At 46.2% G+C, this 24,381-nt stretch overlaps 2 long non-coding RNA genes across 2 annotated transcripts; both read right to left on the reverse strand.

The window, feature by feature from the left end:
• Positions 1 to 323: 323 nt before the first annotated feature.
• LOC123402328 lies at positions 324 to 1,015 on the reverse strand. Its single transcript, XR_006611258.1, has 4 exons — positions 768 to 1,015; positions 662 to 697; positions 446 to 544; positions 324 to 363 (listed from the first exon to the last, which is right to left on the reverse strand). It is a non-coding gene; the product is annotated as an uncharacterized LOC123402328 (long non-coding RNA).
• A 16,289-nt stretch (positions 1,016 to 17,304) lies between these two features.
• On the reverse strand, positions 17,305 to 19,068 carry LOC123403014. The gene is made up of 3 exons (XR_006611387.1): positions 18,794 to 19,068; positions 18,517 to 18,695; positions 17,305 to 17,545 (listed from the first exon to the last, which is right to left on the reverse strand). It is a non-coding gene; the product is annotated as an uncharacterized LOC123403014 (long non-coding RNA).
• Between the last annotated feature and the right edge of the window lie 5,313 nt (positions 19,069 to 24,381).

Here is a 24,381-nt window from a genome sequence, read left to right on the forward strand (position 1 = left end):
TGGATCTTTAGTTGCCTTGAGAGGGCTTGGCGGGTTACCCTTGTCAGCAGTTTCCTTCAAAATTATGGGCGAGTCATCCCGTACATGGGGATATCGTCCACAGGAATATCATGAGCCGTCGCTTGCTCCTCATCGATCTCTGGGACAGAGGCGCTCGTGCCTAAGGCTACATTTGTTTTAGGAGCAGAAGATAAGTTGCCAGTTTTCCTTCTCTTCGCTTGCGCTCTGAGACAAAGGCACCAAGATTAAAAGCACATATCGTTATTTAGAAGAAATTGGGATTAACAAAGGGACTCACCCTTGCACACGAACCATCGGCGTGAGAGCTGACATTGCTGAGTCGCCAGATGTAGGGGGAGAACTCTGGTAGAATAAAAGCTTAAAAGTTAAGGAAGTTGAGAATCATATTTTACACAAGGAAGGGTATGGTAAAACAAAAGTGTACCTCGCTGGTGCGCTTCCGACCGGTTGTCTTCTCGGGCAGTCCGGAGATTAAGTCCCCAGAGTGACTACGGGTTTTGCGCTTGGGGGTATATCTTGCTTTCTTCAAAAGGAAATCAGGGTCCATATAAGCATATGGGTGAGACATGGGCACTTTCCCACAGATCCGTCTGGCTAGTCTTGGAGAAGGGGAAGGTGAGTCGGAAGAAATAGAAATTACCTCGACCGCATCATCTTGGCTCTCATTGTCCTCGCCCTACACATAAAGACGCATGGTATAAGCATGAGTCGGAATACACAGGTAATGAGTGAGGGGGAAGTTTTACCTCTGACTACTCTTCCTCAGCTCGTGACTCGCCGAGATTAGATAAATCTTTGGCGGCGGCTTTACTTTTGCTTGTTTTCTTCTTCTTCTTTGGTGGCGGCTTGGTGTTCTTTTGGGCGGTCACTTTGGGGCCCCTTCGCCAAAATGGATCACTTTTCTCATGAATAGAAGTGAATTTCAAACCAAGAGCATTGGTAAGTATAAAGAAACGAAAGGCGGCTTGGATTCTTACTGGCGGCACCGGGTTGGAGCGGCAGAAGGCCTTGAGCCCAATCTTGGCAAATTCTTCCAAAGGCTCACCGGTTAGCTTCTTGATGATTCCAACAATGTCACTCTCTGAGAGTCTTTTGTGGTGGAAGAACTGCGGATGGTTTACCGTACCATCATATTCATACATTAACTCGTCTTGGTGACTCAAGGGAAGAATATTCCACTCCACCCAGCAGCGGAACAGATCAATCCCGATGAGCCCGTTGTTGGTCAAAGACCGTAACTCGGAGAAAATGGGGATAAATTCCGACTCTTCCTCTTCTGTGAGTTTCTCGGGAAGTTTGAAGTCCATAGGCAGGCGATCTTCTGTGAAACCCGGGAGTGGGTTTTCGCCAGGTGGGGAGGTGTCTCGGCAATAAAACCATGACTCGGCCCAGCCCTTGGGATGGCAGGGCAGAAGGACTGATGGAAATCCATGCTCGCGACGTCTTTGAATGTTGACTCCTCCAAGTTCATGGTTGGGACCGTTGGTAAACTCGGTCTGGCGATTCAAATGGAATAAGTTCCAAAATAAAGGAACTGTGGGCTCTCTCTGCAAGTATACCTCACAAAAGACCTGGAACTGGCAAAGGTTGCTGATGGAGTTGGGTCCCAGGTCTTGAGGATGGACGTTAAGAAAATGCAAGACGTCTCGAAAAAACTTTGACCCGGGCGGTTTAAAACCTCGTTCAAGGTAGTCGGTAAAGATGACAACTTCTCCTACATCGGGATTGGGAATCAACTCGCCCGGGGCGGTTCTCCAACCAATGGTTTCCTTGTTGTCAAGAAGACCCGCCTTAACAAACTTCTCGAGAGTAGCGTCATTGATTTTTGTTGGTAACCAATTGCACTTCGAAATAGCCATGACTACAAAAGAGAGGGGAACAAGGCGATTCAATAAAAATTATGAAGTGTTCCAACTCGCCAGTGTGGGTCTACAGTATGTTCTAGAAGGATTTGGTGACTCGCCAATGGGTGACATACATCATAACTCGCTACTCGGGCGGTTCATGGAAGTATCTTTGAAATATTGTAACTCGCTCTTCAATTGGAAAGGAAGGGGCATAGCTATGGTGATAAATTTAAGTCGCTATGGAAGCGGGAGCTAAAGGGTGACTCTCAAGGGTCCTTTTTTCCTTAGGGATATTCTCGGGAGACGAACAAACATGTTTCTAAAAACAAGCGTAAACTATGGATCTACGAGTGGATCAAAATAAAGGAATAATGCTCGGAAAAATGATGAAAGGCTATGAACATAAGGCAGCGACAGTATTGGATCCACGACGTGAAGGCTTAAAATAACGAAAGGACGCGATAAAGTGGCCATGGTTTGCCACTGCCTGAATCTATTACGAAGATATAAAGCGGATCTAAAGCAGGAAGGGACGTTTGTCGCGTCACGAAGCTAGCTCGCGGGAACAATGGCCATGGCATTCTCGGCTTAATCCTGATAAGGGAATGTGTGTACATGAGGAAAGGAGACCGGTGCCGGGGACGAAAGTAGAGAACTTCGCGCTTCTTGTTGACTTGAAGGCGCCCGGAAGAGCACGGTCGACGGAGGAGCTTCAGGAGCCGGTGACGATGCCGGGGTGCTGGCGCGGGAAGAGGAAGAGCGCGAGGAAGACGAGGAAAGAGATGGAGGTAGGTGACGGAGCTTCCCCCCCATTTCTCCTACGGTTATTTAAAGGGCCGGAACGGGAATCGAGGTTGTCAAGGCAGAGATCGAGGCCACAAGTCAGAATCTGCGATAATGGCGCCTAGGTTTTCGGGATAAGTGAATATGGAGCAAAAGATCCGTCGGGTGGTGGCGGTATTAAAAACCACGGAATTAAGGGGATAAGGTGATGTCATCAAAGATTACACGGTGGGTCAGATAAAATTACTACGAGTGGCGACCTATCATTCGTTGAAAGATAGAGATGGTAAGAGTCACCCCAAATTGGTGAAGGTTTATTGACATGAATGAATTCAAGACAATTTGGGGCCTAATGTTGGGGATATTACCTGCGGATAACCCTCCCTTAGTGGGCCGGGTCATCAAAGGGGCGACTTACCATTCAAAGCGTGTCTCGTGGCCCAGAAGCTGGATGGCGGTTCGAGAGGTCGTGCAGATGGTAGATTACCAAGGGAGTTCCCAATCGTGGAGAGCACGACGATTCAGAGATAGGGAAAGCTACAAGGAGTAGCATGGCAGGACTTTTGTAAACCCTAGGGCCTCGACCTGTATATAAAGGCGAGTCCCGGGGAAAGGTCAGGCGAGTTAGAGAGAATCGAGAGCTAGGTCAGGCAAGTTACGCCTCCTTGTAATCGAAGACCACCACTAATACACACAAAGAAGGATGTAGGCTTTTAACTCCTCACGAGGGGCCGAACCTGGGTAAATCTGAGTCTCGCTTTCGCTCACCCACTTCGAGTCGCCACCAAGGTGCGATGACTCCATCTTTAAGTCCTTTCACGAGGACATCTGCCGTGACAAAACCACGACACTCCGTGTGACGGAGAGGTATCTCTGGGCCCTCTCGGTAATGCATCATCATAATGAGCTCAATGTGACTAAGGAGTTAGCCACGGGATGATGTGCTACGAAACGAGTAAAGAGACTTGCCAGTAACGAGATTGAACAAGGTATAAGGATACCGACGATCGAATCTCGGGCAAGTGTCATACCGGTAGACAAAGGGAATTGCATACGGGATTGAGTGAATTCTCGACATCGTGGTTCATCCGATGAGATCATCATGCAACATGTGGGAGCCAACATGGATATCCAAACCCCGCTGTTGGTTATTGGCAGAGAGATGTCTCGGTCATGACTGCATGTTTCCCGAACCCGTAGTGTCTACACACTTAAGGTTCGGTGATGCTAGAGTTGTTATGGGAATCGTATATGTGGTTATCGAAGGTTGTTCGGAGTCCCGGATGATATCCCGGACATCACGAGCAGTTTCGGAATAGTCCGGAGGTCAAGATTTATATATGGGAAGTTCCGTTTCGGTCATCGGCAGTGTTTCGGGATTTATCGGGATTGTACCGGGATCACCGAAAGGGTACCGAGGGTCGACCGGGATGGTCCAACTGTCCCGTAGGGCCACATGAGCTAAAAGGGGAGAAGAACCGGCCCCGGTGGGCTGGTGCGCCAAGGGGAGGAGGCCCAAGGCGCAAGGGAAGGGGCCCAAGGCCAAACCTCCACCTCCTCCTCTAGGGCTGCTGCACCACCTCCTTCTCTAGGGCTGTCGCAGCACCTCCTAGGGTTTCCCTAGGGGTGGCGTACCCCATCTCTCTCCCTCCTATATATATTCTAGGTTTTGGGGCTGCAACACACATGGTTTGATCATCCCATGGTGCATCCCTACCTCCACCTCTTCATCCTCCTCCGCGGTGCTTGGCGAAGCCCTGTCGGATAGCCACATACTCCATCGCCACCACCCCGTCGTGCTGCCGGAGTTCTCCCTCAACTTCTCCTCCCTCCTTGCTAGATCAAGAAGAAGGAGACGTTCCCGGGCTGTAGGTGTGTTGAACGCAGAGACACTGTACATTCGGTGTTCGTTTCGGATCTTCTGCGATTTGAATCGCCGCGAGTACGACTCCATCAACCGCGTTCCCAATAACGCTTCCGCTATGCGATCTTCAACTGTATGAAGATGCTCTACCCCTTTGCTCGTTGCTGGTCTCTCCTAGATAAATCCTTGTGTGACGTAGGATTTTTTTTGAAATTACTACGTTCCCCAAGAAACTCTTCTACCCATGCGCATGTGATGTACTTGAGATTTCTCATCAGTCAGGGCTTCAATCCCTGCAGTGTCATACCATTCTCCCGTTTTGCCTGGCCATTCAACTGCGGGTGAGCCATAGAGGCATAATTGATCCGAGTGCCCTGGGAGTTATAGAACTCACGGAACTCGTCCGAGTCGAAGTTGGTTCTATTGTCGGTGATGATGTCGTGAGGAACTCCGAATATGAAGATAATATGCCGAATGAAGCTTATGGCAGTCACTGAATCCAGGCTTTTGATGGGCTTCACTTTGACCCACTTGGTGAACTTATCCACTACAACTAGCAGCTGGGTGCATCCACTCGTCCCAGTCCGTAAAGGGCCAACCATGTCGAGACCCCACACGACGAATGGCTAGGTGAGCGGAATCGTTTTCAACGTGGATGCAGGCTTGTGCGACTGACTTTTATAGAACTAGCATCCAACTAACAGCTTAACCAGGTGTATTGCTGCCTCATTGGCTCAGACCAATAAAAACCCGCTAGGAAGGCCTTGTCCACCAGTATCCGAGAGGATGCGTGATGTCCACAGGTTCTCGAGTGAATCTCGTGCAAGATCTGCAATCCTTCCTCTAGGGAAATGCACTTTTGACTTACTCCTATAGTACTTTTGTTCTATAGTTTGTCTCAAAGGACTTCGAAAGATTTAGACCAACAAACGATTTGGCATGCTTCCTCTTTGTCTTAAGGGAGTTCTTGTGGGAGAAAGTAAGCTAGATAAGTCTGAGTCCATTCGGGCATGATGACCAGGATCTCATGGATGAGGTCGACCACGGCCGGGACATCGATTTCAGTAGGATTTCATGGACTGATTGCTTGCGTATGTTCTTCTATAAAAGCATCTTCTTTGAAAGAGGAGGCGCGTAGGTGTTCAAGGAACACACCTTTCAGAACGACTTTTCAGGTGGAGCCGATCTTTACCAAGTCATCAATCACTTGATTCTTGGCTCGGGGTACGTGGTGCAGTTCCAACCCTTCGAAGTTCTTCTCTACCTTTCTAACTGCATTAGAGTAGACAGTCATGGCTGGGCTTCGAATGTCCCATTCCTTCATCACCTGATTGACAATGAGGTCTGAGTCACTTTAGACCATCAAACGTCGCATGCCGAGTGAGATGGCCATGCGGAGTCCTTACAGGAGGGCTTCGTATTTGACCTCATTGTTAGATGAGTCAAAGTGGATTTGGAGCACATAGTTCGGTTAGTCTCCCCTAGGGGAAACGAGAACCACTCCAGCCCCTGAACCATGAAGCATCTTGGACCCGTCGAAGAACATGGTCCAATGTTCGGGAACGCCAGGAGCTGGCTGATCTTGTTCTATCCATTCAACTAGGAAGTCAACCAAGGCTCGGGACTTGATCGCCTTTTTGGCTTCAAACTTGATCTCAAGTGGAAGGAGTTCAATCGCCCATTTAGCCACTCGGCCAGTGGCAACCTTGTTGTGCAGGATTTCTGCAAGGGAGCGTCACTCATGACAGTGATCGAGTGCTCTTGGAAGTAATGTACTACCTTCTTCACGGTGAGATAGATACCATACACCAGCTTCTGGAAATGCGGATACCTTTGCTTGGAGGGAGTCCCTACCTGTGAGATGTAATAAATGGGCCTTTTGTAACAGCCCAAGTGCTTTTCTTTCCCCTTTTGTAATCATTTCCATATGTGGCAACTATGTTGAGGCAATGTTATGGAGTTGAGGTGTAGCCTTATCATTTCATGTGCATCTCATGCATCATGCATATCTTGCTTTTTTTTTTCTTTTGCTTGTTTGTGTGATATTGTGTGTTGTGTCACCTTGATGATCATGTGGTGAGTGTGTTTATGATCTTGTGCATGGGAGTGGGGGCAGCAAGCCATTCAAAACCTTGTAGCACTTTGGTTCAAACCCCTTTCTACTCAATAGGTGATTCTTGTGTTTTTCAACTTGTTTTCAAAATTCCAATAAAATGTCCCACCTCTCCTCTCTATTTTTGTGAGTGACTTAGTGTGGTTCTTTTTTTTTCCAAGGCTTGGCATTTTGTTGTTACTTAAAACAGCCAAGGTTTTATTGTAAAAGCATTTATTTTTCTTGGTCTAAAAATAATTAAACCTATTCTAATAAATAGGTTGTATTTCTATACTTAGCAGGTATTTCTATTTTGTTTAAAAAACCTCTTTATTTGGTGTGGGGATTAATTTGTAAGGGGCTATTTTAGTTAATAGGAAAGGGGCTCTTTTCTGTTTTATTTCTAGTGTTAGTGACTTGGGCCAGCCTTCTTTCCCCTCGAGGCCCAGCTTACCCCTTCGGCCTCGTTTGGTTAAGGGGGATTGGGGAGGTTTTGAGAGGAAAATCCCCGGGAGGGCCTGAAACCCCAGAGATCCTCGGGCGCCCATTTCGTAGGAGGGGTTTGCTTAGCCCAATCCCCTCCGTTCCCCTTCAATCCCTTCCTATCCATGTGTTTCAAAACCCTCCTCGGGGTACTAGTGGAAGCAAAGCCCCGGGGATTTGAGAGGATTGGGTGGAACAAAGGGATTCACCGAATCCCCTGAAATCCCTCCCTCTCAAAACCTCCCCAATCCCCCTTAACCAAACGAGGCCTTCAGCAGCCCGTAGCACGTCCCTCGTCTTCCTCCTCGCGTGCGTCAGCAGTACAAGAGAGCTCCACCACCAGATCCTCCTCCCTCTTTCATCAGACGGTGGAGCTCGAGTCCCGAGGGCCATAAGAGCCACCCCAGCCTCCTCTCAACCCTAGCCCTCCATTTATCTCCCTCCTCTCTTCCCTAGCGCCACCGGGGACGAGACCCGAGCTGCTCCCGCCATGGCGAGCTCGAGCAGGAGCTTAGGGCCGAGGTGATCCGGCATCTTCTTTCTCTCCTTCGGGGGGTTCCATTTTTGCGAAGGGATCAGCGCCAGGACCTCCACCTCGACGTCCACAACGGTGGCAACTTCTCCTTCTCCGGTGGGTTTTCTTCCGCTCCGGCTCGTCGTCCTCTCCATCTCTCGCGTATGATCGGCTCTCTGCCGCTATGTGAGCAAAGGGCCGCTCCCCTCCGTCTTCTCCTTCCTCTGTAGAGGCCGCGTGGAGTAGGGGCTTGGATGTCGGCCTGCTCTGCTCTGTTGCTGAGCAGCAGAAGCAACAACTTCAGAGTTAGAAGCGGATCGCAGCAGTGCAGCGTTCAGGTTGGAGCAGGAGCTTCAGGCAGCAGAAGCTTGCGGTAGCAGCAGTAGATGGCAGCACAACATCAGCAGTAGCATGCGTACTAGTAGCCCAGCAGTAGCATAGACACAGTCGGCAGCGTCGCTGTGCAGGGCCTCCCCGTGCATCGCCGGTTCACTGCTTGAGTCAATTGGAGCTGTAGCACACAGAGGGTGCAGCCCCATCGCGCCGCCGCCATGGCCCACCTCTCGCTGCGTTTCCCTTGGGAATGGAACCCCCAAGGGCTCTGCATCACCCGTCAGTGCTCCTCCCTGTCGGTGGTAGCCTGTAGCTTTGCAGTCGTCCTCCGGTGCTTTGGTCCCAAAGCAGAGTGCAGCGCCGAGGGCCTTCTCAAAAGAGGAAGACCCCCTCTATGTCCGTCTCATGAGCGTAGCGCAGGGGTCTGAGCCTCACTCTGTGACCATCTCGACCTGGGGTCGAGTCCCGCATAGCGCGACCCCCTTTTTATTTTTTACTTCTTCTGCTCCTGTTGCGCTTCAATAGCTAGTATAGGAAGCTCATAACCCCACTCAGTTCCGTGTGGCGATGTTGGTATGAGGTTCTGGGTTCGAAGCCCACCTCTGCCTATTTTCTTTTGGGGAGTACTAGGTGTCGGTCGATCTGCACAGGGGACTGCCAGATCTTTTCATGCAACAAATTTCGACGCTATGCAGCATTTTTCTCAATGGTTGCAACAAAAAAATTAATTACAGCAAAAAAATATCTACATGATCGTAGCAAAAAAAAAAGATGATGCGTGGTAGCAAAAGTTAAACACGGGTTGTAGCAAAAATCTACGTGACGTGTATGCAACTATTTCAGTGAACGGTTGCAGCAAAAAATGATGCCGGTTGTAGCAAAAAATAACACGGTTGTAGCAAAAGTCAAAATGCCGGTTGTAGCAAAAATTCAACAAACTCGAGTTGCAACCAAACAGATATGCAACTTTTTTACTGGACAAATCTAGTAAATAAAAACCGCTTGTAGCAAATATGAACGCTGGTCGCAACAAATTTATACGAGAAAAAAGCTGCATGAAAAACGTTTGTAACAAAAAAATACACAGTTGCAGCAATTTTTACGAAAAAATATTGCATACACGTGTCAGCGAGCGCGACCCGCGCGCGACCAGGCGAACGATTCGGCCGGCGCGCCGGGGGGAAACGTTTCCCTTTTCTTTTTGTGTAGATGTAGTTGTGTGGTAGTGTGTTTTTCTGTAGATGTAACTGTGTGTTCAATGTGTGTGTGGATCTGTTGTGGGTAGTGTGTAGTCGTGTGTGTAGTTGTGTGGTAGTGTGTGTGTGTATGATAGTGGGATCTCTGGACCCACATGTCATCCTGTGAGGGGCCACTGCCAGGTGGGACCCCCTCCTCATAATATTTCCCTATACTTTTGTTGTTTGTGGATATTCCTGGTGCTAAAAATTGCATATTTCCATTTCTGGAAATGTCCAGATATGGACTTGCTAAATTGGGCAGTCTCAAGAACAGTTTCTGTTCTTGAATATAGCCATAGTATGATTCTATGTCAGATTTCTTATCCTGTTTGTGATGGTTTTCTACATGCAAAGGTTGGAGTGTGATATATGGATTTTGGGTAGAAAATCCCAATGAATCCAATGGTGTTGTTAGTTTCTGATTTTGGGAATCTCTGTAAAAATCCCCTTGTGGCGAGGTTGTAATAGTTTCATCGATGTAGGGTCATTTTATGTGCTTGTTGGGAGTAGTGCATGCATGCATATTGTTGTTTGTTGCATCATTTGCTGCTAGTGTTTATTAGATATTGTTTCTTTTGGGTAGTTACCGAGGCCGGAAACGAGTTCAAGGAGTGTGGAGAGTTCGTGTAGGAAGAACACGAGCAGTTCCAGTCTGAAGAATCATAGGCAAGATGATCATGACCTTGACACCGTTTCTAGCTTTGTGATGCTTAGTGTTACATTTCCTTTGTTACCTCTTCGCCGCCTACCACATGATATATAGGCCATCAAACATTGCCATGAAACCTCAAAAACCTCCCCTCCTAACAAATATTGTTTGGCTAAGTAGGCTTGCTCAACCACTAATTGATAGCGTTGCATGTTGCAGGTGCCACCTGGTCCATGTGATAACATGGGCAATTTGATACCATTATATTAACTGCTATTTAATTAATGCACCTATATACTTGGTAAATAACGGAAGGCCTAGCCTTTTGCCGGTTGATTCGTTCCGTTGTTGCCGCCTTAGTTTCGGCTACCGATGTTTTATTCCATGACTGAGCGCTCCTAACACGTTCGGGGTTGTTCTGGGAACCCCCTCGGTAAATCGTATAGTGTTAAGACTTGTCTGACAGGACCCAACTTTGTTGTTAATATGGTAACAACTTAATAATTAAATGCATAGGGAATAGCTACCCCGAGGAATCTAATCAACCCCCCGGCCAGTGCCCCTAATGAGCGTTATTCCAAACTTGAGCCACTTGCGGGGCCACCCGGGGCAACTCGAGGGATGTCTATCCGGCCACTGTACATAGTGCTCATCCGTCGTGTCCTGAGAACGTGATTTGCAGCTCCTATCAGGATCGTCGACACGTTGGGAGGTCTTTCCAGATTTGTCTTACCTTAGCGACTTTGGATCCTCTCAGAGTTGAGGTTTTCCTTTAACGATCCGACGAGATCACGAGTTTCGTGGTAGAGGATTACTTTGCGGCATGTAGTTATTTGTGATGGACTAGTTGGAGCACCCCTGCAGGGTTTAATCTTTTGGAAAGCCGTGCCCACGGTTATGTCGCAAACATGGATATTTTGTTAACATCCGGTTCTAGACAACTTAAAGTATTTCAAATAAAACTTGCCAACTGAGTGCGTAACCGTGACTGTCTCCTCTAGAGCTTCATCTCTGATCAAGAACACGCTGGGGTTATGAATGACGTAAGTAGGTGTTCAGGGTCACTTAGTGATCAACCTAGTCTTCGACCATCTTGCGTAGGCCACCATATGTTAACTCGGATCATCGTAAGATAGCCACCATATAAGCTTAGGTTCCTGCAAACTCAAACACTTAACCTTCCTCACCCATTTAACACAATTAGATTCGATACCAAGGTCATAAGATTGCTGAGTCCTCGTGGTTCACGGTTTACTACAAACACCCACAGGTACACGTACCCCTGATGCAGGAGTTCTCGATGACAGCCAGCTGAAGTGGGAGTTTGATGAGGACAGCGGTAGGTTGTATGTGACTTATCCCGAGGGCTAGATGTCGTGGTCGTGATCGTGGGGCCAGCATGCGGGATATCATAGCTTTTGTTGTTTATCTTGTCCCTAGCCGGACCCTTCCATGTTCGAGTAATGTATGACTGTATGACTATGTACTTTATCAGATGGCAAGTGTATGCCCTACTTGTCACTCTTTCAGTTATTTATATTGCTATGATTATCTTGCTTGTGAAACGCGTAGATGTGCCTCTTTCCCCTTTTGAGGCCGCGCCCCAAATAAGGAAAGGGTCGCATCTTAGTCATTACAAGTTGGTAATCAGAGCCTTACGACCATATGAGCCTTTGTGTCATCGAACTTGGCCGAGTCGAGTCTAGCAAAAAGTATTTTGAGTCTTAGTTATATCGGAGAGCATGTTTCTTTTTCTCCTCTTCTATGCTTTGGTGAGGTTCACGACTTAGAAATTTTAATTCTACTCCTCTTCTCGCTCAATTTTTTTTAGGATCACGCAGATATTTTGGAATCTATATGATGTTGATGTGACAGAGTTCTGTCTTGGTGCCTCCTGTCTGACTTGATTTCTTCTGGTGAGTTGAGCTCCAGGGGATTCTTGAGCACATCGCTATCATTCATATTTCTTAGTATCTAAGGACGGAGGATTTTGAAATTGCTTCGATACTAGTGGTGAAGAGAGGAGTCCGGCTTTCCCAGTACTGGTGCAGATAGTTCCGGATGTATCGCCACACTTAGTATCGTTTTTGATTACGAGGGTCTGAGATAGATGAAGTTCTGAGATTCTGGTTATGTTTTGACGGATGTGATACACTGGACGGGTTAGTATAGGAGTTGAGTGATATGTTACTCTTTGTATCCGTGGACCAGATTGCATGACCAGAAATTTCGGGAGTTCTTAGGTGGGAACTCAGGTAGTTACTTATAGGATAATCTTCCAACAGATGCATGATGTGAGGTTGGGATTCGACATTGAGTGGATCCGTTTGTTCACGGTCATCTCACAACAGTTCTCGTTGTGTCTAAAAGAGACCTTGTAGCTTGCTACGACTTGGGGATGCTTCTTATGTCGTGTGCACTACCTTGTACATGATGACTACTGTAGGATTGAACCCGTGCGATCATATCCACGAAGATATCGGATGGAATCTCTGTCATACATTTGCTCCGAGCAATCCTAGCTCATACTTGGTTTGCGAGTGGATTTTACTCAGATGTTGTCGACAGTTACTTTGAGGAAGCATTCTTACTAATTATTGTTCGAATGCAATTGCTAAGTATTTGTATTCATATATTTCTGTCTATTGATTTAGCTTTACCTCGAATGTTAATCTCTGGTTTAACATGGTGTCCATCTCCAGGATGGCTCCACCAACTTGTCACAATCCGGGTCGTGAGGGTGTTGACCCTCCACCGCCTCCTCTGCCTCCTCCGTCATCGCCTTCTCCTCCAGAGGCATGGCAAGTGGTGATGGCTGCAACAAATGCAAACACTCATATGTTACTTCAGTTGTTGAAAGAGAGGAACAATCAGCAGCAGGGGAATTTCAACCATGGTGGTCATCAGTTTGCAACTCTGAATCAATGTCTGGCGAACCAAACGAAGTCCTTCACGTCTTGTGACCATCCATTCGACGCTGATGACTGGATTCGTGACATGAACAAGCACTTCGAGTGCAGTAATGTGCGACCAGAGGACTTTGTCAAGTTTGCAACTTTTCAGCTCAACAGACACGCAGTAGAATGGTGGCAACAGTTGAGGGACTCCAGGGGCGACAGAATGATCAACTGGGATGATTTCTGTAGAGATTTCAGGTCTCACTATATTCCATCTAGCTTCATGGAAGCGATGCGTGAGAAGTTCAGATGCTTGAAACAAGGAGGATCTTCTGTATACAAGTACAATGTCGAGTTTCATGAGCTGGCTCAGTATGCTAAACAGAAATCCCACATCAAGAGAGCAAGATTTATCAGTTCAGAGGTGGTTTGAAGGAAGACTTGCAGTTGGCCCTTGCCTTGGACGATCCCGATGTTCGATAAGTTCTACAACTTCGCTCTTAGGGCTGAAGCAGCTTTGCTCAAAGTGGAGAATTCGAGGAAGCGTTTCAGAGATTCGAGTTCCTCGTCCTCAACTCAGGTGATCTAGAAGCAGCAAAAATATTGGGTGTCTCCTCCTCGGCAGATTTAGCAGTTCAAGCAGTCAGGTGGTCGTGGTTATTCCCACCCACCCAACCCAGCTTTCCAGCACAAGTTTCAGCAGCACAAGCAAGGGAATCGACAAGTGCAATTCCGTCAGCTATCAGAGGTGACTTGTCACAAGTGTGGGCAAAAGGGTCACTACTCCAACAAGTGCACCACTCAGCAGCGTCTTCTGCCCCCTCCTCCAGTGAAGCCTCCAGGAAATGCATGGTGAAGTTCTATCCCAAGTCTGCGAGAGTCAATATGGTGAATGCAGCAGAAGCAGAAAACTCCTCAGATGTGATAATGGCTAATCTCTTGGTTAATGATTTTTCTGCAAAGCTTTTATTTGATTCTAGTGCATCGCATTCATTCATTTCAAGACCTTTCTTGCAAAGCATGATCTTGTGATAGAAGACACTCCTAGGCCGTTAAAAATCATTTCTCCGAGAATGCAAATGACTTCTAATGGGTTTGTTCCGGATGTCTTTGTCAAGTTGGGTGGTTATTCTTTTCCAGCTTCTCCAATTGTCCTTGGGAAGTCTGATATTGATCTGATCCTTGGTATGGATTGGCTGGCTATGAACAAGGCATTTCTTGATTGTCAAGCTAAAGAAGTCAAGCTAACTCATCCTTCGGAGGACGTGATTATCTTCACTGCGCATGATGACATGATCCGTCTGTTTTCCTTAAATGAGAAGCGTGAGAGCTCTCCAATTTCTCAAGTCCCAGTGGTCTTTGAGTATGAAGATGTCTTTCCGGAAGAACTCCAGGAATACCCCCGCACCGGGCAGTTGAGTTCGTAATTGAGATTGAACCGAGTATTGAACCAGTATGCAAGCGACCGTATAAACTGGGTCCAGATGAGCTGAAAGAGTTGAAGAAGCAGCCTGATGAGTAAGAGCGTCTGGGCCTGATCAGACCAAGCTCATCTCCTTGGGGTTGTGGAGTTCTTTTTGTCAAGAAGAAGGATGGCACGGACCGACTCTGTGTCGACTACCATCCATTGAATAAAAAGACGATCAGAATCAAGTATCCACCTCCCAACATCAATGATTTGTTCGAGCAATTGAAAGGGGCTAAAATCTTCTCTAAGCTTGATCTCAAGATGGGCTATCATCAGATTCGCATTCATGAAGAGACATTCCCAGACTGCCTTCAGGACAAGCTTTCGCTCGTATGAGTACACAGTGATGTCTTTCGGTCTCGCCAATGCTCCACTAACCTTCTGTCGGATGATGAATTATATATTCTCCCCATTCAAGAATGAATTTGTCTTGTTGTATCTTGAAGACATTCTGGTCTTTTCTGAAACCGAGGAAGAGCATGAAGAACATCTCCGTCTTGTGCTTGATAAGCTAAACATCATAAGTTCTATGCTAAGTTCTCCAAATGTGAGTTCTGGTTGAAGAAAGTTGTGTACCTCGGACACATCATCTCTGTCGAGGGCATCAAAGTTGATCTGTCAAAGGTGCAGGCCATTGTTGAGTGGGAACCTCCTCGGAATGTGAAGGAGCATCGAAGCTTTCTCGGGATTGCAAGCTATTGTAGAAGATTCGTTGAGAATTTCTCCAAGATTGCTAAGCCTCTCTCTAGCCTTCTTCAGAATAGTGTGAAGTTTGTCTGGTCTCTAGAGTGTTAGTTGGCCTTCGACACACTCAAACAGAAGCTCACTTGTACTCCAGTCTTGACTCCTCCTGATGATTCCAAGTCTTACCAAGTGCTTTGTGATGCCTCTCTTCAAGGTCTTGGTGCATTTATGATGCAAGAGAAGAAAGTGGTAGCTTATACCTCGAGGCAGTTGAAGCCAAGTGAGAAGAATCACCCCACTCATGATCTTGAGTTGGCGGCAGTGGTACATGCTCTGATGACTTGGAGACATCTCTTGTTGGGCAGACAGGTTGAGGTCTACACCGATCACAAGAGTCTCAACTACATCTTGACCCATCCTAGTCTCAATCTTCGGCAAACTCGTTGGGTGGAAATTATCCAAGACTATAATTCGAGCATTGACTACACTCCAGGCAAAGCTAATGTCATTGCAGATGCTAGGAACAGAAAGGCTTAATGCAATAGTCTCATTCTGAAGCCTCTCCAGCTGGATCTTTGTGAATATTTCACGAAGCTCAACCTTCAGTTAGTACCTCAGGGATTTCTTGCTAATCTCCAGATTTCTCCTACCTTGGAAGACCAAGTCCGACAAGCTCAACTTCTTGATGTGATGGTGAAGAAAGTTAAGATTGGCTTGGCAAAGAGCATTCCCAAATATAATTTCTTCCGTGTTGATGACAGAGAGACCTTGTTCTTCGAGGACCGCCTCGTCGTTCCAAACAGGGAGCTCAGGAAGGTTATCATTTAAGAAGCCCATAATTCCCTTCTCTCGATACATCCATGAATTTCCAAAATGTATCACGATCTGAAGCAAACCTTCTGGTGGACTCGCATGAAACGTGAGATTGCTCAGTTCGTGAACGAATGTGATGTGTGTCGCAGAGTGAAGGCAGAGCATCAACGTCCAGCGGGTCTTCTGCATCCCTTGCCTATACCCGAGTGGAAACTCGATCTTGTTGAGTTGGATTTTGTCACTAGGTTTCCAAAGTCCAAGAAAGGCAACGATGCCATCTTCGTCGTCATCGACAAGTTGACCAAGGTTTCTCATTTCCTACCGGTCAAAAAGTATATCTCGGCAGCTCAGCTGGCAGAGTTGTATACGTCAAGGATAGTCTCGTCGCACTGTGTTCCTATGCTCATTTCTTCATATTGTGGAAGCATCTTTACTTCCAAGTTTTGGGATTCATTTTAGTATGTGATGGGTACTAAGACTCGATTCACTACAGCTTTCCATCCTCAAACAAGTGGGCAAGTTGAGAGAGTCAATCAGATCCTTGAGGATATGCTCAGAGCCTGTGTGATTTCTTTTGGCATGAAGTGGGAAGACTACCTACCATTTTCCGAGTTCTCATAGCACAACAACTTTCAGGCAAGCTTAGGCAAGGCTCCATCCGAGATTCTTTATGGCAGGAAGTGTCATACCCCGCTTAATTGGTCAGAGACTGGTGAGCATCAGATTCTTGGGAATGACATGATTGCTGAAGCAGAAGAAATGTGTCGTGTCATTCGGGATAATCTCAAAGTAGCGCAGTCCTGTCAGAAGAGATACTACGATAGTAAGCATCATGACATGACTTTATAGCTTGATGATTTTGTGTATCTGAAAGTGTCTACCATGAAGGGCACTCAACGCTTCGGCATCAAAGGACAGCTTGCTCCTCTTTGGTTGGTCCTTTCAGAATTGTTTGCAAGAGAGGCGATCTTGCATATCAGTTAGAGCTTCCTTCCAACTTCTCAAATGTGCATGATGTGTTTCATGTCTCTCAGCTCTGGAGATGCTTCAAGACTCCCGAGCGCACAATTGATCTCGAGGATATCGACCTCCAGCCCGACCTATCCTACCATGAGCATCCAGTTGCAGTTCTTGAAGCGATTGAGTGCAAGACCCGCAGTAAGTCAATCAAGTTCCTCAAAGTGCAATTGTCACATCACTCAGACAAAGAAGCCACTTGGGAGCGCGAGGACCACCTTCGTTCTGAATTCCCAGAGTTCTTCCAGTCCTAGATCTCGGGTCGAGATCCTCTTGTAGTGTGGGAGAGTTGTAACAGCCCAAGTGCTTTTTTACCCTTTTGTAATCCTTTCCATATGTGGCAACTATGTTAAGGCAATGTTATGGAGTTGAGGGTGTAGCCTTGTCATTTCATGTGAATCTCATGTATCATGCATATCTTGCTTCTTTTCCTTTTGCTTGTTTGCATGATCTCGTGTGTTGTGTCACCTTGATGATCATGTGGTGAGTGTGTTTATGATCTTGTGCATGGGAGTGGGGGCAGCAAGCTATTCAAAACCTTTTAGCACTTTGGTTCAAACCCCTTTCTACTTAATAGGTGAATCTTGTGTTTTTCAACTTGTTTTAAAAATTCCAATAAAATGTCCCACCTCTCCTCTCTATTTTTGTGAGTGGCTGACAAATAAGTGGTAGGCAACGAGACATAATGAAAGAAACGAGACAACTAACCTGTCAATGATAGTAATGGTATCTAGGGAAATGTTCATCTCGCGTGTGATCCCGCCTGGATTAAGAATGAATCTGTGAAGCAGACGAACCGACGTAGTCGTACGAATCCTCACACTCCGAAGCGGTTCGGAACTCTATCGAGACGAAGCAAACCAGAAAAAAAATCAACACATAATATTAACCATGGTACATGCACTATATGATGCACAACATAATATGATCCATATCCATTTCAGTTATGCAAGGCATGGCATGGCAATTCACAACAATCACACACTACACATTAAGTAAACTCAATATGCAACGAGTTGCATATTGACGAAACTCCACATTTTAATTAGTTAGTTCACTCCTATTCAGGTACATGGGATAATAAATGTTGTTTAAACATGGCAAGAGGTGAAGCACAAATAAACTACCTATCTAGGCATTTTAAATGAGGTCGGAAACGACATATATCATTTCTGAAATGACCCCACACGTTAACTTCGAATCTGTCCAGATCTGTCATAAACACCTTTTATGTTTGTTAAACGGCAAAATAAAGTGGAGCGTGTGATTATACACGTTATTCTAGTCGACTTACATATATAGCTCAACTTCAATGGAGTTACAGTCTAAAAGATACTTGCGACACATGATGTTATGTCATGAATGCAACATGCATGGAATGACAACCACGACATGTCTCTGTTCTAACAACTCATGTCGGTGCAAAAGAATAAATGTGCGGATGTGCGGAATAATCAAAAAAAATGTCGGGGAATAAATATTTGGGCACCCTGGGAATTGACCCCAAGACCTCCTGGATGTGGATCAACAGGATAACAAGTGTGACATGTACATGCAAGTGATTACAAAGGGTCGTGGCTGTAGATAAAATAGATGCACTACTTGATACTCTGAAAATACAAATAATGAAGAAGTAAAAATGTGCATTCGTGGGGATTTCATCCGAAGACCTCCAGGATGTAGCACTGCTATCCTAACCATCTCGGCTAACAGACTATTTACGGAGGATATCAGCGGCGACAGAATATAACATCACCTTGTCAAAATGGATCTAGGACAAAATTGAATTTCAGTTACATAGGAGCTTGCTCACATTGGGGAAGAAGAGAGGCCGGAGGCCATGTAGAAGAGAAGCTGAGAGGGACGGGGTTTTGACGGATCCGGACATGGGGATCGAGGCCGGAGGTCGGGCATGGGGTACCGGACCCATTCGTTGTGGCAGCTAGCTCCGGTACGATGCGTACATGAAACGAACCCCTGCTCTATTAGTTCCTGATTTCTTACGAAAAGAGAGAGACAACAGAGGTTAGAGAGGCAGAGGGAAAATGGAGAGAGGAGAAGAGAGGGCAAGGTGGAGGCACGGCCAGGACCTGCTACGCTCCTGTGTTGCGCTCGCCGGCATGGTGGTGAGGCAGCAGATCGGGGGGGGGAGGCAGAGCTCCACGGCAACGACCATGGCTCCTGTAGCTGCGAAAAAACAAAGAGGGAGAGCTCTGAGAGAGAGCAAGAAAAACGAGAGCAGGAAGGAGGAAGAGAGAGAGAGAGGAGCGGGGGAGCTCCGACATGGGACAATGGGCATCTCCGTCGAGGCTCGAGGCGCTACTGCTCCAAAAAATGATGACTGTACCTAATTCTAAGAGAGAGAGAAAAGAGAGAGATGTGCAGTTGAGAGAAGAGAATAAACTGAGATGGGAGAGCAGAGGAAGGGCACGGGGCAACCTGCTGGCTTCGGCGTGCGCGCGACGGACACGTCCGCAGATGCTGCTGCTGCTGCTGTAGCAAGGAGGAGGAGCAGATCGAGCTCCTTGGGTTCGTGCTCGTGCGAGGAGGCGGGAGCATCTCGGGAGGTTTTGGCCACAGATGGGTAGCATGGGAGGGCGAACTCGGGCGCCTCGGCCTCTTGGTTGGGTGGAGCAGGAGCTCGACTGTGGCTGTGGGCTAGCTCTTCTTGGATGCGGACGTAAAACGAGGAGGAGGGGTTGGTCGGGACGAGATCCCGAGGGAGAGGGTGGCGGCGGCGTTGAGACAAACATAGGGAATCCCTAGAAATTAGGATGGTCACATGTCTATATATAGGTAAGGGAGGGGAGGATAGGGGCGTTTGCAGACTCTCCGATCTCGATCGGACGGCTTCGGTTGCGCCCTAGGATTGGGTAGGCTAATGGGCTGTGATGAGATGGTTGGGTCGAGAGGGAAGGTTTCCGGCCCAGCACAAGATTTTAAACACCAAAAAACGTCCGACGATAATCGATTACGATGCCCTACGGTCGACCGTTCGGGTATCAAATGAACTCCGATTGCAACGAAAACTCGCAGGCGGCCTATCTACATTAAAACAAGACCGCATGCAAAGTTTCAACCCAATTCGATAAAATTTTATATGCACTTTTAAAAATAATATTTTAATGATGCCATGGGCGTGTGCGTGTGTGGTTGGTCTCAAACCGACAACTACTAACGGATGCAGATGATGTGCATGACGCGATGATGAATGCCACAAAAAAATGATCACACAACGGCAACGGGATAAAAGGGGAATCTTCTGGAGCATCGGTCTCGGGCTGTTAGAGTATGTCATTTTGGAGAATAAAACTAGAAGAAGAAGAAGAATGGGAAGAAGAAGACTATAAGAAGAAGGAGAAAAAGTAAAGAAGGAGAAGAAGGAGAAGATGATTACTTATCTTATTTTGACCTTATTATGTCATTTTGGAGGAAGATAAGCTAAGTTATGAGCTAAGAAAGGTTCTTGTGCTATTTTGGACCTAACTAAGCTAATTATGTCATAAATTCAGTAAATAAGCTAATCATGTTATTTTGGAGGATAATTAGTTAAGTATGTCATTTTGGAGAATAAAACTAGAAGAAGGAGAAGAAGAAAAAGAACAAGACTAGAAGAAGAAGGAGAAAAAGAAGAAGAAGTTGATTACTTATCTTATTTTGAACTTATTATGCCATTTTGGAGGAAGATATGTTAAGTTATGAGCTAACCAAGGTTCTTGTGCTATTTTGGACCTAACTAAGATAATTATGTCATAAATGAACTAAATAATCTAATTATGTCATTTTGGAGGATAATTAGCTCAGTATGTAATTTTGCAAAATAAAATTGAAGAAGAAGAAGAAGGAGAATAAAAAGATATTGAGAAGGAGGAGAAAAACAAGAAGAAGGAGAAGAAGAAGGTGAAGATGATTACTTATGTTATTTTGAGCTTATTATGTCATTTTGGAGGAAGCTATGCTAAGTTATGATCCAACCAAGGTTCTCGTGCTATTTTTGACCTAACTAAGCTAATTATATCATAAATGAACTAAATAAGCTAATTATGTCATTTTGGAGGATAATTAGCTAAGTATGTCATTTTGGAGAATAAAACTAGAAGAAGAAGAAGAAGGAGAAAAAGAAGACTAGAAGAACAAGGAGAAAAGAAGAAGAAGGAGAAGATGATTACTTATCTTATTTTGAGCTTACTATGTCATTTGGTGGAAGATACGCTAAGTTATGAGCTAACCACAGTTATTGTGCTATTTTTGACCGAACTAAGCTAATTATGTCATAATTGAACGAAATAAGCTAATTATGTCATTTTGGAGGATAATTAGCTAAGTATGTCATTTTGGAGAATACAACTAGAAGAAGAAGATGGATGAGGAGAAGAATAAGAAGAAGACTAGAAGGAGAAGGAGAAGATGATTACTTATGTTATTTTGAGCTTATTATGTTATTTTGGAGGAAGATATGCTAAGTTATGAGCGAACCAAGGCTCTCGTGCTATTTTTGACATAACTAAGCTAATTATGTCATAAATGAACTAAATAAGCTAATTATGTCATTTTGGAGGATAATTAACTAAGTATGTCATTTTGGAGAATAAAACTAGAAGAAGAAGAAGAAGGAGAAGAAGATGACTATAAGAAGAAGGAGAAAAATAAGAAGAAGGAGAAAAAGAAGGAGAAGATGATTACTTATCTTATTTTCAGCTTATTATGTCATTTTGGAGGAAGATACGCTAACTTATGAGCTAACCAATGTTCTTGTGCTATTTTTGACCTAACTAAGATAATTATATCATAAATAAACTAAATAAGCTAATTATGTCATTTTCGAGGATAATTAGCTAAATATGTCATTTTGGAGAAAATAATCTAAGTATGCCGCAGAACACTAGGAAAAACTTACCGACGTCATCATCAAGGATGTGAATCATGGGGGTTGCTAGGGGTGGGTTCACTTGGAGAAGGTTGCCCCTGAGAAGGGGTGTGTGATGCGACTCGGGAGTTATTCTGCACCAAAGATATTTTGCAATGTCTCGTTAGCATGATGACACTCAAATGTTAATACGAGTAACTAATGGCCATTAAAATGAAACTAACCGTTCCAACCCCACAAATGTCTGGAGTCGGTGGAGGGGTCTGACCGTTCTGGAGGCACATAGCTTGCACATTTGGTTTTGAAGGGTCAATCATATCAGTTAGTAATGAAACGAACATTACATGCATGATTTGGCTAATGCGAAAAATAAACTTACCACAAGGAGATCGTGCATGGCCCGTTTAGCCGCCTCATTCTGTGCCCTCTCCTCCTCCAACAACCGAGTCATGTTCTCCTTCGTAGCCTGGTCCCTCTCCTCTAGAAGCGCCTAGGTTTCCACTCTCTTTTTCAGAAGAGCAACCTGCAACACCAGTCCTGATTAGCATTGTAATCATGAATGGTGACACACACAATGTAATAGATGAAAGTTTTCTGAGTCCGTATAACTAACCACGCCGGCAAGATCGACAGGCCATGGACGAGGCCTTATCCTAGGACAGGAGCTCGTCTGGCGCGCCTTGATCTCCGGGGGAGTGAGAGGACAATGAATCAGCCTATCTCCAATCGTTATCGAGCCATGGGGCCTCCCGCCACCAGATATCATCACCAGATCTGGATCCAAAGGTTCCTGGCTAGGGTTAAAGTCCTCCCCTCTCCTCTTCTGCCCCTCGTCGTTATATCTCACTAGCTTGTGGTGGGAGGAGATGTTGGTGACCTTCTATGGATGATCGAGGTCACACTCAGAGAATTCCTTGGCCTTCTTGTAGGAGGCAATATGGGCCATGCCATAGAGGTCATACAACTCTAGCACATCCGTCTTATTGTGAGGCGCCTAAAACAGAGGAACAAAGTATTAGTAAAGGGGTCAAGGTACCATGAAGAATGAATTGCATGAATCATGAAGGAAATCACACAGTTCCATCCGAACTGAATAAGTTGGTGCTGCCTTGATGGTGTGGCACACCAACCATTTGGGCACGCCGGTGCTTCATATTGTCGTGGATGTCTCGCTATTGGCCTGTACACCACTCATCCACCAGCGCCTCCCAACAATCCATCTGATCCACACACCATCTCGGGGGCACCTATAAGTTACTAAGAAGAAATTTGAGCTCTACGCCTACGAATCAAATCAAGAAAACTACGTACAAGGCCTTAAGAATAGGTAATTACCTTCATGTACTGCTCCTTCTTCAGATACTTTCCACGGCACAACTTCTTGTCCTTCTTAATACCACGCGTGGCGTAGTAGTGTCGAACAACCTACGGCCGAGCCTCGTGGCGTAAGTTCTGTAATAGCCGCTTGCACTCGGCCTCGATAACATTGCCCGCCACCTCCTCATATCCCTCCTCACACCTGTAGAAGGTCTGCAATCAAACGAGACAACACTGATTAGTACAATAACTAGCTATATTGTTCATTTTACATTGTGTAAAAGGAGAAATTACCCAAAATCCATTGATCACCATCTCGGCCCTCATGTGGCACAAGACGAAATCGATAATCTCCTCCGGCGGGAGCTGGGCAACCTGGTAGTGCTCCTAGGTAAATCCTAGTGTAGGAAGCTCACCCTCACCGGGCAACGTGACAAACCATCGAAACTTTTCTCGACAAAGCACACCAAGGATGGTGTTCGACTTGCGTACTACAAGGGGGAGATTCCAACCCCTGTAGTATGACAAGGTCAACACAATATATATATTTGAAGAAACTTGAAGGCAAAAGGTACAAAAAGAGGAAATGCACTTACTTCACCTGTTCAGGCCTAATCACCACCTCTGCTCGCGGGTCGCCGACACGACCGGGAGACGTGTACTACCACGCTGGTACACGGTGACCCCCTCAACCACCTCGCCCTCACTATTTGTAAACTTATCACCGATCTCCCGGCCACCATCAGAAAGGACACACGGCCCCTCGGTCGATCCGGCCAGGTATTCCATCTGGACGTCTCTGCGTTGGCCGAAGCTTCTAGGGCAGGAGTCTGTTGGGATGTAGCCCCTGGTATAGGAGTATCATGGGCCGAAGCCTCAGGAACCAGAGTCTCAGGGGTCGAATACCCATCGACCCAAGGCTCCTAGACCAGAGTCCTCGTAACCTCCACCTCAAACGGGTCCACCATAGTAGTCCTTTGCTGAGGTGAATCAGCTGGGGGGCGGGCGGCGAGGACGGCGTAGCAGTCGGCATAGCTCTCCCGTGGCCACATCATGTACCCTTCGCCTTCTTCCCTGCAGGACCTCCTCTGCCGGTGGGCAACGCCCCCTGACGAAGAAGCACCCGCGGGTGTCCCCAGACTGTCTGCCAAGACTGTACGGAGAGACTGGGGTGGAATGGAAGTACCCCTCACGTGGGCCGCCGAGCGATCTAGACCCGCACCCACCATCTATCAACACGTGCCATGATAAAGAGTAAAATAAATTAGTCCAACATAAAAAAATGCCTCACATGAATAATAATATGTACATATATAATTTAAGTTGGGATGCATACAACTAATAATAGTCTGGATCAATAAATGCATCATCATCATCACTATCACGCGTGTCTTCATGAATGACGTTCTCATCGGGTTCACCGACATCAACTTGTGGAAGGCCTTTCTACAATCGATCAAGCATTGACAGGTCATCCGGAGCAGTAACCTCTTC

The sequence above is a fragment of the Hordeum vulgare genome, chromosome 6H, assembly GCF_904849725.1.
Source record: "Hordeum vulgare subsp. vulgare chromosome 6H, MorexV3_pseudomolecules_assembly, whole genome shotgun sequence".
NCBI classification, from domain to species: domain Eukaryota; kingdom Viridiplantae; phylum Streptophyta; class Magnoliopsida; order Poales; family Poaceae; genus Hordeum; species Hordeum vulgare.